Genomic DNA, 16,860 nt, shown 5'->3' on the forward strand with positions numbered 1-16,860 from the left:
AAATGAAATTTGGAGAATCAAGTTTCAGTAAATCCTACGAAGTTGAAAGGTTTTTGTGAATTTAAGCCTTTGAATTTTGGACTCAAATTATGAAACTTTGAGTTTCCATTACAAATTCCATCAGACATGATCTATGACTCATTCGGTCATGATTGTCAAAAAGCCATTTATTTTGTCAAAGTTTGTTGCCTCTATTTAGATGAGCCATTTATTTTTTGAAGTTCTATTGCCTCTGTTCAGATGAGCCATTTATTTTTTGAAGTTCTATTGCCTCTATTCAGATGAGCCATTTATTTTCCAAAGTTCGTTGCCTCTGTTCAGAGGAGCCATTTATTAGTTCTGTTGCCTCTATTCAGAGGAGCCATTTATTTTTCAAAGTTCTGTTGCCTTTATTCAAATGAGCCATTTATTTTCTAAAGTTCTGTTGCCTCTATTTCGAGGAGCCATTTATTTTTCACAGTTCTGTTGCCTCTGTTAGAGGAGCTTTGCTTACTTTCTTTTCAAAAAACAAAAAAAGTGTTGAGTTAAGTCTTGAATGGGTGTCTACGTCTTTGCACAATTTTTGTTTCATAAAAAATATGCAAAGAGGGGCAGTTGTAGACACTCAATTTGGTCCAGGCCTGGATTAATTGGGCCTGGTCCAAATAGGGCCTATTTTTATTATTATTTATTATTATTATTTATTTATTATCATTATCATTTTTTATTTTCTTGGTTTCTTGGTTCTGAATTTTGTTTTAAAATATTTTTTATATATAATTTTCTTTTCTTTCTTCTAAAAGATGGAGAATTGTCAAAATTTGGGAGTGGTAGGATTGGACTAGGATTCATAATCTTGAATCCTAGTCAAAGAAAGAATTGGCATTGATCAGAAATTCTTCTGATCAATGCCTATAAATATAGGCTTAAATAGAACCAAAGGAACACACATGAAAAACAGAGAGGGAAAATAGAAGGAAAAAGGGGTTTGGAAGAGCATATGCAATTTTTTTGAAATTTTAAGATTTTTTTGAATTTTCAGGCATTTTTTTTTTTGGAAAATTTCTAAAATTTTCAGAATCCGATCAATTTTTCGACAACTTTTTCGACCAAGTTTGAAATTTCTGGTGATATTTTCCAGTTACCGACATTTTTTCCAGATTTCGGTAGAAATTAAATTAGAATCTGGGATTATTTTAGAGAGAGGGGAGAGAAAAGAAGGGAAGAAGGGAAATCTGAAGAAAAAATTGGATTACTGCCTTTTATACATGCGTAAAATGATGTCGTTTTGGTGTTAGTAAAGCCAGAGGATCAGAGCATTTTTGCTTGGACCAACCCGACCCGAGCGCGACCCACTTTTGGTCGACCCACTTTCTAGCCAACTCAGTTGGGCTGAGCCAAGCCGTTTTTCCTAAGCTGCATTCCCGAGCTGATATTTGTGCCTAGAGCCGAGTTACGCCAAACTCCTAACCGAGCCATTTTCAGATTATTTTGGTATTTTCTTATTTATTTTATTTAAGTATTTTATTTATGAATTGGTTTTTCCTTAGCATTTTTTTATTAAATTAAATAATAAAAGATAAAGAAAATAAAAATTTTGGGAATAAATATTATTTATCAAATGATGGAATTTATAAAAATTTCAAATGGTAAATTTCTATAAAATTATTAGGTGAGAAATTTTATCTAAATTTGTCCCAAATGGTGGAATAATTTAGATAAAGTTTTAATAACAATAATTAATGTTTATTTTCAAACCAAAAAAATTTAAAATATATAAAATATAAAATTTTTGGAATTAAATACTATTTACCCAAGGATGAGATTCTTAGAAATTTCAATGGCAAATTCCTAAGAAATCTCTAGGTGAGAAATTTTCTCTAAATTTGGCCCAAATGGTGAAATAATTTAGATGAAATTTCAATACAAAAAAAAATGTATTCTTTTCCAAATAAAAATTTGGATTGAAAATATTTGATAATTATCCAAGGATGAGATTCTTAGAAATTTCAAATGGTAAATTTCTAATAAATCTCTAGGTGAGAAATTTTCTCTAAATTTGTCCCAAATAGTGGAATAATTTAGATGGAATTTCAATAGAAATAATTATCATATTATTTTCTTTCCAAGAGAAAAAAAAAATTTCTAAATAGGCCAAAATGGTGAAAAATTTTAGAAATTCAAAAAGAGAAAATATTTTTAATTTGGTCCAAATGGTGGAATAATTAGATATATTTTCGATAAAATAATAAATAAAATTTTTTTTTATGACGGAGCCTCTTCAAGAAATTAAATGGGATTCTTGAATACTCTTGAGGTGAGGAAATATTTTTTAAGAATTCAACCAGACTGATGGAAGAATCTCAGGAATTATTTTCAATATTGAACATTAAATATTAAAACCATTAGACTCAAAACCATAGGATAAATTCAAAATAATATGGTACCATCCTTTGGATGGGCATGTGGGGGTGATATAACCTTCTTCACATGTAACTGAACTCATGAACCTCGTTCTAGTTAGTAGACTCGAACCTATTCTTTTAGGGACCCTTCGTCAAGCTTAGCAGTTCCTTAAGAGGATAGATTTCTTAGGTGACCAATCACACCTAGTTAAAAAAGATTGATGGCGACTCCATTCATTTTTTAAGTCTAGCTATAGATTTACGGATCTATATGTTATGACAATTATATTTTTATATGTAATTAATTATACTAATATCTCAATAAAATTTAAAGCATCAGCATTAACTTCTGCTGGAACTTTATACCATGTTTCATAATGAATAAGCAATTTCATTCCATTACAGGCAAGCATGCTTAGAAATCCAACCAATAGTTGAGCTCTTCACCAATTGGTTGCATATCAAAGTTTCTATATGCTATAATACGCTCGTTTAGAGGTAGTGCAAACAATTCCTTCAAAGTTGTCCAGCCTCTAGTTCTCTATTGACCATTGTTATCAACTACAAAAAATAAAAACTCAATTTGTAAAATGCCAATACTTTAATCATTATAATCGAATTCTAAATATGGGGTATATGATACTTGTATTCAAATTTAAAGCATAATCAATTGATGGGATACTATCTAAACCTGGACCTCCCGTATTGCTAGATCTAATAGTAGTTGAAGGGTTAAAAGTGACTGAGCTAGATCCAACAATACGTTCATTCCCCTCCAAAAGATTCAGTCCATAGCCAATATCAATAGGTGCCACAGATGGTTCTGAACTAATATCTCTAATATGTATTCCTTTCAATATACTCTTTCGCATTATAGCTTACTTGCATCATAAAAATGAATATATAAAAGGTATTAGTTTAGAACATATATAAAGACATTGAGAAGTTAAGAAATCATAACCTTTGATATATAAAGAATATATTGATTTAATTAAATCAAAAGATAATATATGATTTATAATACAATAAATATACAATAGCGAATGCGATATTAATTACATACAAGCATTTACTACATTATGTCTTAAACACTCGAATTACAAAATATAGATGATCACCATGGTTCATAAATGCCTTTAGTAACATCTTCATAGACCCACTGAGTGTAGGTACTAGAGTTATTTTCATCCAAGTTTTGTTCAGTAAAAGGGTAACATTCAGTTTTATGTTCAACATCATCTCTGGTATCTAATCCTATATCAAATAAGTCTCTAGGTGTGTTTCGAAGAACAACAAACTAACCCAATTCTTTGGGATATTTAAAATAAAAAACTTGTTTGACTTGAGATGAAAAAACATAAGGTTATGAGCTGTTTCACAAGTGTAAATTAATCGAGAAAAATTCACAAATGTAAATCTATACTAATCTTTCTTAATATCCCTCACATTATTCACATCAGCCCAATCACACTGAAATAAGATAACTTTTCACTTGCCATAATAATCCAACTCAATGATGTCATTAATCATGCCATAATAGTCAATATTTCCCTTTAAAGAGTTTGTGTTCTTAGCACTAGCATAGCTAGTAATTGATGAAGTAACAACAACTCTTGAATTTTGTGTACTTCTAAATCTCTCACTAAATTTAGTATGAAATGTAAATCCATTGATGATGAAACCTTTGTATCATTTCACAATCCTGTTCGGACCTTGTGAAAGACACTTCACTTCTTCACAAACAAGTCTTCCACTCCAAACCTATAAAGGTGGAATAAATATATATATGTTATTAATGTTAGTTATACCATAAGCATTCTATGTGGATTGCTCATAGTGGGAAATATGGCATTACTTACAGTTGCTCCGAACCATTCATGAAAGTTTTCGACAAACAACTTATCAAGCTCTCGAGGATTTGATCGTCGATAATGTGAAGAAGCTCTCAAATTATTTTTATACTCACTATGAAGCATCATGATAAAATATTAATAATAAAAAATAAAATAAATTGTGCTTAATGGAATGACTAATTTCCTTGCTAAAAAACTTACGTACGAAATAATTCAATCGAGTCATGATGGAAAAGAACATATTGATGTGCTTGTGCCTAAGATTTATTATCTAACTCCACCATTTTAGCTTTACCTATTAGTTGTCCAAAACTTTCAAAAAGATAACTATAGGCAAAGTTAGTATGCTGCATACCAATATTTCTCGATGGTTTATTAAATCTTGTTTCAACATCTTCCAAATAATGAGAACAAAATGTCATACACTTTTATGTGAAAATATCCTTCAACAATAGAACCTTTCGGATAGCATTTGTTACGACAATAAGACTTTAACCTCTCCAAAAATCTATCATATAAAATATGAGTCATATATCTTTTTAGCTAGAGTGGCATGATCATCAATAACAACCTAATCAATCTATTAACAAATAATACCTTTTGATAGGATACATCCATCAATAATAAATCGACCCATCGACTTTTACTTCATATGAAAGGTGGATAACCAAATGCATCATAATAGTGAAGAAGTTTAGAGGGAAAGTTTTCTCTAAATGACATAAAGTAATCATCACTTAATCTTGAAGTTTGTCAAGCTCTTCCACATTCATACATTTCTCACATAGAGATTTAAATATGTTACTCAATTTAATTACCACAGAAGTGACTTGCTTTGACATTGATGATTGTAAAACAATTGGAAGTAAGTCTTGCATCAAAATGTGATAATCATATGACTTCAATAAAGTAAGTTTTCACTCTTTTAGATTCACACATCTAGATATATTTAATGCATAGCCATCTGAAACTTTGAAATTTTTCAAAACCTTGCAAAACACATCTTTCTCAGCTTTAGAAATCCTAAAACAAGCAAAAGGCAATCAATATTTGCCATTAGGAAGCAACTTCGGATGAAGGTTAGTGTAAATCCCTATATCAACTAGGTTAAGCATACTCTTTAAGTCATCATTTAATCTTCTATTCGCATTGAGAATTGTCCCGATAAAATTTTTGCAAATATTATTCTTTATGTGCATCAAATCAAGGTTATGACATAATAAATTATATTCTTAATAAGGTAACTCAAAAAAGATACTTCTTTTTTTTCACAACTCAGACTCATTGGGGTCATCTTTTTCATCATCCTCTTTATCACTTTGAACATCAAGATCACCAACTTGAGTATTAGTATCACCAACTTGCGTAATATAAGGCCAGACACCTTCCAAAATGTCTCTTACTCTTTTCCTTAATAGAGTCATTTTTTCATAAATGAAATTGATATCTTTTCATTTTGATAAGATATTAGACCCATTAATTGGTAAAAGAGATCTCCTCAACTCTTCAATTTTATTAAAGAGATGTTTTGGGAATCTAAATCAATGATTATCATCTAACCATCAATGATGTCCCATATAATAAAACTTCTTAGTATTAGGTAACCACTTAGAACATGTTTGTGTAGCACAATATGGACAAGCATAATGACCTTTTGTACTTCAACTAGATAAATTCGCATAAGCAAAAAAATTATTGATAGTCTATAATAAAGCAGCATGTATGTTGAAGTTCTCTTTTTTTGATGCATCATAAGTCTAAACTTTTTCTCATAATTGCTTTAACTCTTTAATAAGAGGTTGTAAATAGATGTCTATATCATTACCCGGATCTTTTTCCCTAGAAATTATCATAGACAATATAAATGATTATTGCTTCATAACAATCCATGATGGTAAATTGTGAGGAATCAATACAACTGGCCAAGTACTATAAGAAATACTCATAATTTTGAATGGGTTGAATCCATCATATGCTAGTCCAAGCATAACATTTTGAAGATTAGATGCAAAGTCTAGAAACCTAGAATGAAATAATTTCCATACCAAAGAATCTATAGGATGCCTCAATGATCCATCATCCATTTACTTCTTATGATGCCACCTTATTGAATCTATAGTTTTGAAAGACATAAAGAGTCATTGAAGTCTTGGTATTAATGAAAAATAGCATAAAACCTTAACAAGCTTCTTTTTTACATAGACCTCATCACCATCCTCATTCAACCTTTCATCGGGGTTTTTGTCTATCCAATGAAAAATACCACACAAATGACAAGATTCTTGATTTTTTTTATCACTCTAATACAACATGCAATCATTGGGACAACTATGAATTTTCTTATATCTGAGACCCAAATCTTTGATCATCTTCTTTGATTCCTTACAGGATTCAAAGATTTTTGCAAAAAAAAAAAATATTTTTTTCATAAACTCTAATAATAAAGTCAGAGAGTTTTCCATCTATCCACATAAGCATTTCAAGTGAAAAAGACAAACACAAAAAGGTAAACTTGAATGCTTCAATCCCTCATACAATTCTTCATTCATCTCCTCAAGCAACCTTTAAAACTTTGATGCTTCTCTTATAGGTTATTGGTCACCTACACTTATCCCAAGTTCACTAAATTCATTCTTTTCAACATTAGACTGATTAAATCCATCATTTTTGGGAGACGGATTATGGAAATATTGGTTATGAATGTTAAAAGCCTTTCACAACATGCCTTCAATGTCATATGCTATAAAAGGATCATATTGGTGTTGTGGAGCTCTTGAAGTTGAAGGAACTCTAGTGAAAGACCTTGATTGTACAAACTCTCCATGAAAATATCAATTAACATATCTCGAGACAAATCCAATACAAATTAAATGTTCAAAAAAAACTTCACACATTTGTCAATCAATATTAGCATACTTCATACATGGGCATAATATCATATTATCTTCACTTGTATTCTCAAATGTAAAATTAAGAAAAATTTCCACTCCATCTCTGTATTCTTGACTTAATCTTGACTTTTGCATCCAACTCTTATCCATTTAGTACTTGCTACATTATCAGACCAAATGTATATAAATAATTTATATGAAAATGAACATGTAAAATACTTAAGTTTACTATGTTTTAAACAAAAGATAATAACAAGACCAGTACTTATAAAAGACTAAAACTCTTTGTTGTGAAGTATTTTCTCACCTACCTAATATTAAGCATTTAAAACTCTGCTGTTAACGTAGATAGTACCCTAGAGTATTTGTAGTTGGGATTAAAATAAGGTAAAATAGGTTTAGTAGAAACCTCGAAAAAGAAAAAAATGAAAGGGAAAAGGAAGTGGATGATGGGTTCCAAATAGGTATTTGAGGAAGGTAGGTTTTGGAGAAATTTTTAAACTAAAAAAAATATCGCAAATTGCAAAAGATGAAGGAATAGTAAAATGAAGTAAAACTAAAGTAAATAACTAATGAATAGTCAAAATAAGGTTCTAAAAGACAAAGCTCGAATACTAAAAGTTGAAAGAAAGGAAAAGTAAATTACAGTTGGTTTGCAAAAAGAAATAGTAGAATAATGAGGATGAAACTTAAAGTTGATGATTAGATACGCTAAGTTTAGGGACAATTTAATTGACCGAATTGTTGAAGGCGTTTACTAAGACAAACGCCTTTAATAATTTCTCTTAAATATTTTTTGGGTACATTATAGGCACCTGTAATAGAGTCATAGTAAAATTTTAAGAACATTATTAAAGGCATTTATGCCCAAAAAATGCCTTCACTAATTTTTTCTAATTTTTAGGGTGTATTTTATTGAATTTGTTTTTTGCATAATATGCCTTTAATAATTTCTTTATTTTTATCAGTGAATATCAGTGAAGGTAATTTTCTACTAAAAACACTTTCAATAATTCACTCCAATTTCTAAGAGAAAATTATTTGGGATTATTAAAGGCGTCTTTAAATAGAAAACACATTCGATAATATACTAGTAAATTTTAATGGGTTATTGAAGGTATTTATTCTAGAAAAACACATTCACTAATTCGTTCTAATTTTTGAAGGAATTTTTTAAAGGTGTTTTTTGCATTCTACGCCTTTAATAATTTTAATAATTTTTGTAGAGAATTATTAAAGGCCTTTTTTGAGAAAAAATCCTTCAATAATTTTCTTTTAAAAGTTTTTTGGGATTATTAAAAAAGTCTTCCAATAAAAAATGCCTTCAATGTTCTACTACTAAAATTTTATCATATGCTTTTAATAATTTTTGTAGAGAATTATTGAAGGTGTTTTTTTAAGAAAAAACACCTTAAATAATTTTCTTTTAAAAATTGTTTAGGATTATTAAAGGTGTATTCTAATAAAAAACACCTTCAATATTTCATTACTAAAATTTTAAGACGGTTAGTGAAGGCATTTATTCCAAAAAAATGCCTTCACTAATTCGTTCTAATTTTTGAAAGAATTTATTAAAGGTATTTTTTGTAGTATACGCCTTCGATAATTTTTGTAGAGAATTATTAAAGGTGTTTCTTGAGAAAAAACATCTTCAATAATTTTTTTAAAAAAAATTATTTGGAATTATTAAAGGTATCTTCTAATAGAAAATGCCTTCAATATTCCACTACTAAAATTTTAAGACAGTTAGTGAAGGTATTTATTCTAGAAAAACACAATCTCTAATTCGTTCTAATTTTTGAAAAAACTTATTGAAGGCGTTTTTTGCATTATACACCTTTAATAATTTTTGTACAGAATTATTGAAGGTATTTTTTAATAACAAATCCCTTCAATAATTTCTTTTTAAAAATTGTTTGGAATTACTAAAGGTGTCTTTTAGTGAAAAATACCTTCAATATTCTACTACTAAAATTTTAAAGGGATTATTAAAGGCGTTTATTTCAGAAAAACGCATTTACTAATTCGTTCTAATTTTTGAAAGCATTTATTGAAGGCATTTTTTGTATTATACGCCTTCAATAATTTTTGTACAGAATTATTGAAGGTGTTTTTTTAGAACAAATGCCTTCAATAATTTTCTTTTAAAAATTGTTTGAGACTATTAAAGGCGTCTTCTAGTGAAAACACATTCAATATTTCACTACTAAACTTTTAAAGGGGTTATTGAAGGCATTTTTTGCATTATTCACCTTTAATAATTTTGTTTAAAAAATTGTTTGAGATTATTAAAGGTGTATTTTAGTATAAAACGCCTTCAATAATTTTAAAGAGATTATTGAAGTTTTTTTTTTTTTAAAAAAAAAATGCCTTCACTAATTTGCTTTAATTTTTTAAAGGAATTTATTGAAAGCATTTTCTGCATAATACGCCTTCAATAATTTTCTCCATTCTTATCAAGGGAATATTAGTGAAGGCAATTTTCTACTAAAAATGCCTTTAATAATTTTTGTTCAGAATTATCAAAGGTGTTTTTTAAGGAAAAACTCCTTTAGTAATTTCCTTCGAAAAGTTTTTTTAGGATTGTTAAAGGTGTCTTTTAGTAAGAAATGCCTTCAATAATCTTCTATTAAAATTGTAAGGAGATTATTAAAGGTGATATTTTTAGAAAAATGCCTTCACTTATAAGTTTTATATTCATTCCCCTGTCTTGAACATTGGAATCACAAACTACTAGTACAGAAAATAATTAAACATTGTGTTAATCAACCAAACCAAACCTATAAACACATTTCTATCAGACTTTTGATTTTTTTTATCTTTATCATGGCCACTAACCTTCAACAAACCAACGACGTGCACCTCTATGTTTACTGGTATATCTTTATTTTTTGTTTACTATATTATTTATATTATTCGATAGAGGTATTTTTTTTGGTTCTTTACTATTTATATATGCATATATTTTTTTATTCATTTCACTGTAACCATAGTCGTCTAAGCATCTTTCATTATCTGTACGCTGTTTTTCTGCAGTTTTCTTTAAGTATATTGGTTTGCTGAATTGTATTGTGTGATATTGTTTTGTTGAATGATATTAGATGATATTGGTATGCTGAATCGTATGCTGAATGGTTTGTTGAACGGGTTGCTGAATGGTGTTTCTGAATGGTTTGCTGAAGGGTGTTTCTGAATACATTGCTGATTGGTTTGCTAAATAGTATTTTTGTACGTAGTATGATATTTGTTGTATTTAATTACATATAGTGTTAAATTTAAATAGTCATTTTAGTGTATTTAGTATAATTATGATCAAAATCGTAGGTATTATTGATTCTAAACAACATAAGTCTCCTTCTGTTGAACATGCATAAGACATACCTATTGGCCAAAAAAGAAAAGAAAGGGGATGAAATAAGCAAATTAAAGTGAGTGACACAAAAATTCACATTGACTTCAATCAAAGTGGGTAGCCTATGTCTAAAGGAGGTGCCAAGTTGGCTACTCATATTGGTGCCATCGTCTGTAGTAGCATTTCAATTACATACACCAATTGGCGACGAGTTCTTGATGCTCTAAATAATGTTATATGGTAGTTGGTTGTGGAATGTTTATTCAACTATTTTGTAAAATTTGTTAAATGGTCATTTAATTGAAATTCAATATGTTCATACTAATCGTGTTAAATTGTTTAGGAACGGTTCGACGTCCCAATTGATTGTAAAAAGATTGTGTTGCAATTTACTAGGAAAACATTCAGAGACTTTAAAAGCATATTGACAACTTAATATATTTTACCGCTAGCTAATCAATTTAATGTATTGGTTGATCCACCTACATCATATGTAGATATAATAAGTGTTGAAGATTGGAGAAATTTTATTCGAGATCGGTTATCAAAAGATTTTTTAGTATGCAAACCCATTACCAAAAAAATGTTTATAAAATTTTATGTAATATATTTGATATCTTCATATGTGATTGATGTAATTTTTTTCTTTTGTAGAAAATCAAAGAAAACCAACAGAACATTCGGGCCAAACAACTATATCACCATTAGACAGCGAGAAAAGGGATATGCAAATGTGAAGTATGAGCTTGTAAGTATTTGCACACTTATTTTATACTCATTAATGAATATTTATGAACATTCATTTCATATATTTTGATTCTTATATTGCAGTAATTTAATAGGAATCAACGAGCTCTAACATCGAAGTTTTCAGATAGGATGTCTGGAAATAAGGACATCTATGAAAGAATGGATCTTTTACAGATGAAGCAACCGAAGAAATGGCTAAAAAGATTGTATGTATAACTGCTTGTTTAATATCATATATGATTGGCATTGTGGTTGTATGCATGACTTTATACTAGCTTGTATAGATTTATTGGTATAGCCCATCTTATTACTGTCTTTTAAGATGATTATGCTGCCAAAGTTAAATCCGGTGAACTGGCAACCCAATATGGCAAAGTTCTATTGTCTTTAGCATTAGGAGCTAAAGAAAGACCTGGTTGAGTTTGTAGGGTTGGTAAATTTATGTTGCCATCAAAGTTTTTTAATAATCAACCCAAAACCCTACAAATGATAAATGCATAATATGTAGTAATTATTGAGCAACAACAACAATGACTTGATGACCAGGAGCAACGCCTCAATGAGCAATAACAAAGACTCACTACTTTGAAGGCCATGTTGGTAGCAATGCAGTATAGCATGCCTGTAGGCCAATCGGATAGCATCGTCCAGTAGGATAAGCTTCCGTTGCAAGTCAGGCAAGGAACCCAACCTCTGCTACCAGCCATGAAGGATGATTTTGTTTATAAGTTTAATATTAATTTGCTTATTATATTTATTGATTTGGTTTTAATACTTATATTTTATTAAATATTATAGCAGGATGTTGGGATTCAGAGTATGATCCTTACTTAAGCTACCTTGGATGAGTTATCTAATTCACTCGAGCATGTTTATGAAGGAAACTGTATAACCATTGAGTTTGAGGAAAGGTTATTTGATAAACCATCATTTTCTTGCATTGGTATGGATAAGGTTAAAGAATTTTATGGACTAGATGAAATATCAACTGTTGATATTATTACTTATATGATGTTAGCTTATATATACAAATATACACACTCGATATGTATTAATCTATATTATGATATAATAATAATTAGTATCGTTAATTGTTATCATACAGCTTTCTATATAGAAAGCTCAAAGCGAGATAGTTGACCCACAGATTTAGATTCGTTGACCTCAACTTCATTAGTGAGTAAAGTGGCACAGTTGCTTATCATGCTAATAATATGATTGAATGCATGAAAAGACTGGTTGATTATTATTTGCTTCCGTATAATGCACAATAAGTTATATTCATACAAATAATTATTCTAACCTTACCTGAATCTGATATGATGCCTAATCTGAGTATATCATTGTTATTATTTTGCAATTGTCATTGGGTGCTTATTATGATTGATACCAAATCCTTAATGCCATACTTATTTAATTCAGCTAATCTAACAGCGATACCTAACCCCAAAATTCAAACTTTTTATAAAAAGGTATTACATTTTATTATATTATATATCTTTTATTTCTTCATAAGTAATTTTATTTATGTATTAAGTAATTTTTTTCTTTTCAATTTAGGGTAATATTTGTATTCGATAAGAAGATAAAGAAAAATACGTGTCATTACCAGTAAATGTGAAATTTATTCTTTTATGTTGAGTTTGTGTAGATAAATGTTTTCTAAACCCATACAATTTAATTTTTAGGTACCTCGTCAACCCGAAAATACTGAATGTGGATATTATGTCCTTCGTTATATACGGGAGATAGTTTTATATAATTTTATGACCACACCATTCAAGGTTCATATAAATTTCATAAAGTCATTATATCTTCAAAAAAATAAAAAGCTAAATTATGTTCTCATTTATTAACATTTACTTTTAATTTTTTTTAGTGGGAGAGTAAAGAAAGCTTCACGGTAGATGAATTGGATGAAGTACGTAAAGAATGGTGTGAGTATATATTATCATTTATTGATAAAACCTTGAGGTTGGACATTATTGGTTGAATGTAAATATATGAGAAACAAATTGTTATAATGTTTTTAACATGCTATGTTGAATGAATAACTTAAGTTTGTAGATTGGGGTATTATTTTAATATTATTGGTATATATTTGTTTTATATGAATACACTATGTGTACTCAATATATTATTGAGTACAATTATTTGAAAAAAGTATATTAAAATGGCAATGTTATCAGTTTTAAATTCGGCTATGTAGTCAATTTATTGAAATACAACAATATTCATAATGTAAATTTCAAAATATATTTTGTAGTATCACATATATAAACCAAATATTCTCTGGACATAAATCTACAACTGACTTTAAATGTTTTCTATGCATAAATCTACAACAACTTCACATATATAATTAAACTAAAGTTTTTTTTATGGGATTACTGAAGGTGTTTTTAGTCAGAAAATACCTTGAATAATCTCTAACAAAATGTTATTGAAAGCATTTTTTACCAAAACTGCCTTTAATAATCCTACCTAAAAATTTATTGTGTGGAATATTAAAGGCGTTTTGGACCAAAAATTCATTCAAGAATCCGTTCCAACTTTTTTGTATAGATTATTGAAGATATTTTTGACAAAAATCACTTTTAATAATTCCACTTAAATTTATTAATTAGATTATTGAAGGCACTTTTGACCAAAAATACCTTCAAGAATCTTTTCATATTTTTCCTACAAATTATTAAGGGCATTTTTCTGCCAAAAATGCCTTTAATATTCTCTCTCCAAATTTTTTAAAATTGATTGGTGAAGGCGTTTTTGTCCAAAAAATACATAGAATAATTCATTACAAATAATCCCTACAAAAACTTAAAAAAGGCTAAAGGAAGGGATCGAACTTACCACCTTATGGTTAATATCTGTATGATCCTTAAATTTTGATAGGATATTTATTGAAAATGTTTTTGACTAAAAACAACTTCAATAATCCTATGAAATTTTTTCGTGAAATTATTAAAGGCATTTCTTGCAGAAAACGTCTTAAATAATTGCATATATTTTTTTATAAGGGGATTATTTAATGCATTGTCTACCAAAAATGCCTTCAATAATCCCTTATCAATTTTTTTAATTGGATTATTCAAGTCATTTTTTTCAAAAATGCCTTTAGTATTTACTAAAATTTTTAAGACAGGATTATTCAAGGCGTTTTAATCGATAAATGCCGCTAATATCAATCTTGGATGGTGTTTATAAGTAAAAACATCGCTATTTGAATATTTAATGACGTTTTGATAATAAACGTATTAAATTTTATAAAAACACGAAAGCTAACAACGTTTATAAGTGCAATGCCGCTATAAAATTATCACTAATCTTTCATTTTTTTGTAGTGTCACCCATTCAATTCTTCTCGATAAGTCCAAATTTAATTTATTTTGCCAATAAATCCGATCCTTGAATGTTAAACCCGAATAATTCCAAATAATTCAAACTTAAAATAAATTAAAACCGAAATGTTTCAACCTAAAACTGCCATACTTCTTTCAATCCTAAGTGATCAGACTCGATCCGTGCAATTAATGACTCTAACTATAACTAGGGAGAAGAGAGATGAAATTTTACCGAGAATGTCTGCTGTCCTTTTTATACTGTTTCGAATTCTCAAGCTCCAAGTATGGATGCTCAAGATGCTTAAGTGCAGTGATCTCAATAAAAACCCTTTCCAAAACCTATAGATGACGGGCCCAAATAGATATTGTTTAAAAGGCTATTATGAGGCTATTACTAACAACATGAGGGTATAAATATACATCAACAATATGACGGGAACACTAATTAAATAAGTGAACTCTAACAATAACTACAATATCTAATGCTCCCAAGAAAAAATTAGTAGAACTTTCTTGTAAAATCAGCAAAATTTATTTTTTGACACGTGATATTTTATTAAATTTACGTCATCATAAATTTTATTAATAATTAATCAAAATATTATATCGAAAAAATCAAAAATCATGTCAACAAATCAACAAATACATTAATAAAATTGATAAATAAAATTTAACAAAATTAATGATTGAATTAAAATTATTAGTTAAATTAATTTATGACTATATTTATTTGAATTACACTGTAGAGACAGATGGAATAATTTCACTTAAAATCTACGGTTTTTGGAGAGTAGAATGAGTTAAAGCGCGACAAGAGCCAAAATTTTGGACCGCTTTTGCATTTCTCGAAGCCAAGCCACAATTCAATATGCAAGTTAATCCCCACTATATTTTACAAGTTGAAAAGATGTTTTCCCAAAAGATAATCGGCCTGCTGAAAGAATTTCAGACAAAAAAAAGGTGGTCAGAACTTTCAGTTAGATCGCTTTCTATGACGACTGGCGTCACATTAACAGGTTCCTGTAAGACTGGAACCGCAACATGGAGAAACTTGAAACTCTTTCCACAATATAACATTCTGTTTCCTAGAGCCTGAGCTGTTGCAGCACACTGGCACCATTTCAGGAATGAAATAATATATAAATACCTCTCAAATCTGAAATCATACCACTTGTATAAAAAATAAAATCGATCCTTCACAAATAAATTTAATATTCAGTTGATTAACCTCTTAGTTTCTATGAAACAACTATCGTAAATTCTTGTTTTTTTTTTTATTTTTTGAATTTTGAGGATGGTTATTTTAGAATATTTTTATTGTTCATCTCGTATTGTTACTTTCCTTTTGCTTCATAGTACAATTATTAAATTTCATGGAGTTTGAAGTACAGCAACACATATATACTTGTGATTGTGAAAACAGGATTAATTGAGGAATATTATTCATTTCCCATGCGTGATTAAGAAGGTGGAATCCTAAAAGCAAGCAAGCAAGCAAGCTATAGCAAATGTGAATACGAAACTAAATCTTACAGCTGCCAAAACAGTATTGTGAAAATATATTTGGAACTAGAAAAAGAAAACAGAAGTCCTAGACTTGTGCCCCAAGAAACACGTTTTCTTGAATCTTGACCAAACAAATTTTCTCAGTTCTCTGCTTCCTGCTTTTGTATTTTTCCTTTTACTAGTTTTCGTGCTTTTAGGTTTTAACTGTAATAATAAATTAATCATATGGTACCTGAATAGACTTTGAAAATTTCGCACTGCTATGTGGATTTGCAATAGGAATATATATTCAAAGCAACCATGAAAAAAAAAAAATGTTTTATGACCAGAGCCAAAGGAGCCAAATTAAGAGTACAGCTGAGTGTCCTTTTTTGGTACCTAACCCCGTCGTAAATTATTGAAGCCTTAACGGAATGATCGCGACAACCTTCGGAAGGTCAAGATTTTGGCAGCAAGAGGAAGGATCCTTCTGGCAATTATACATGAAATTTATGGGAATTTGAGGGTCAAAATTCTGAAAGGCTACCTTTATTTTCTATGTTTGGAGTAGTTGGATTTGGTGTTTTATTTATAAATTATAATAATGGTATGATACTGTTCCAAAATTTTGACTGAAATTAACAATATGATTGGTCCTCCTAGGGTCAAAGTTTAAAACAAAATACTATTTGTGTATAAGAAAGAATGATACCATAAAGCTTCATTTTTTAAAAAACACCTCATCTTCTGAACATAAAAAATATCTCGTAAAAAACCTTACATATAATTTCATTTGAGGCA

This window comes from Durio zibethinus, chromosome 5, assembly GCF_047325235.1.
Source record: "Durio zibethinus cultivar Kanyao isolate XHJ-2024 chromosome 5, ASM4732523v1, whole genome shotgun sequence".
NCBI classification, from domain to species: Eukaryota; Viridiplantae; Streptophyta; class Magnoliopsida; order Malvales; family Malvaceae; genus Durio; species Durio zibethinus.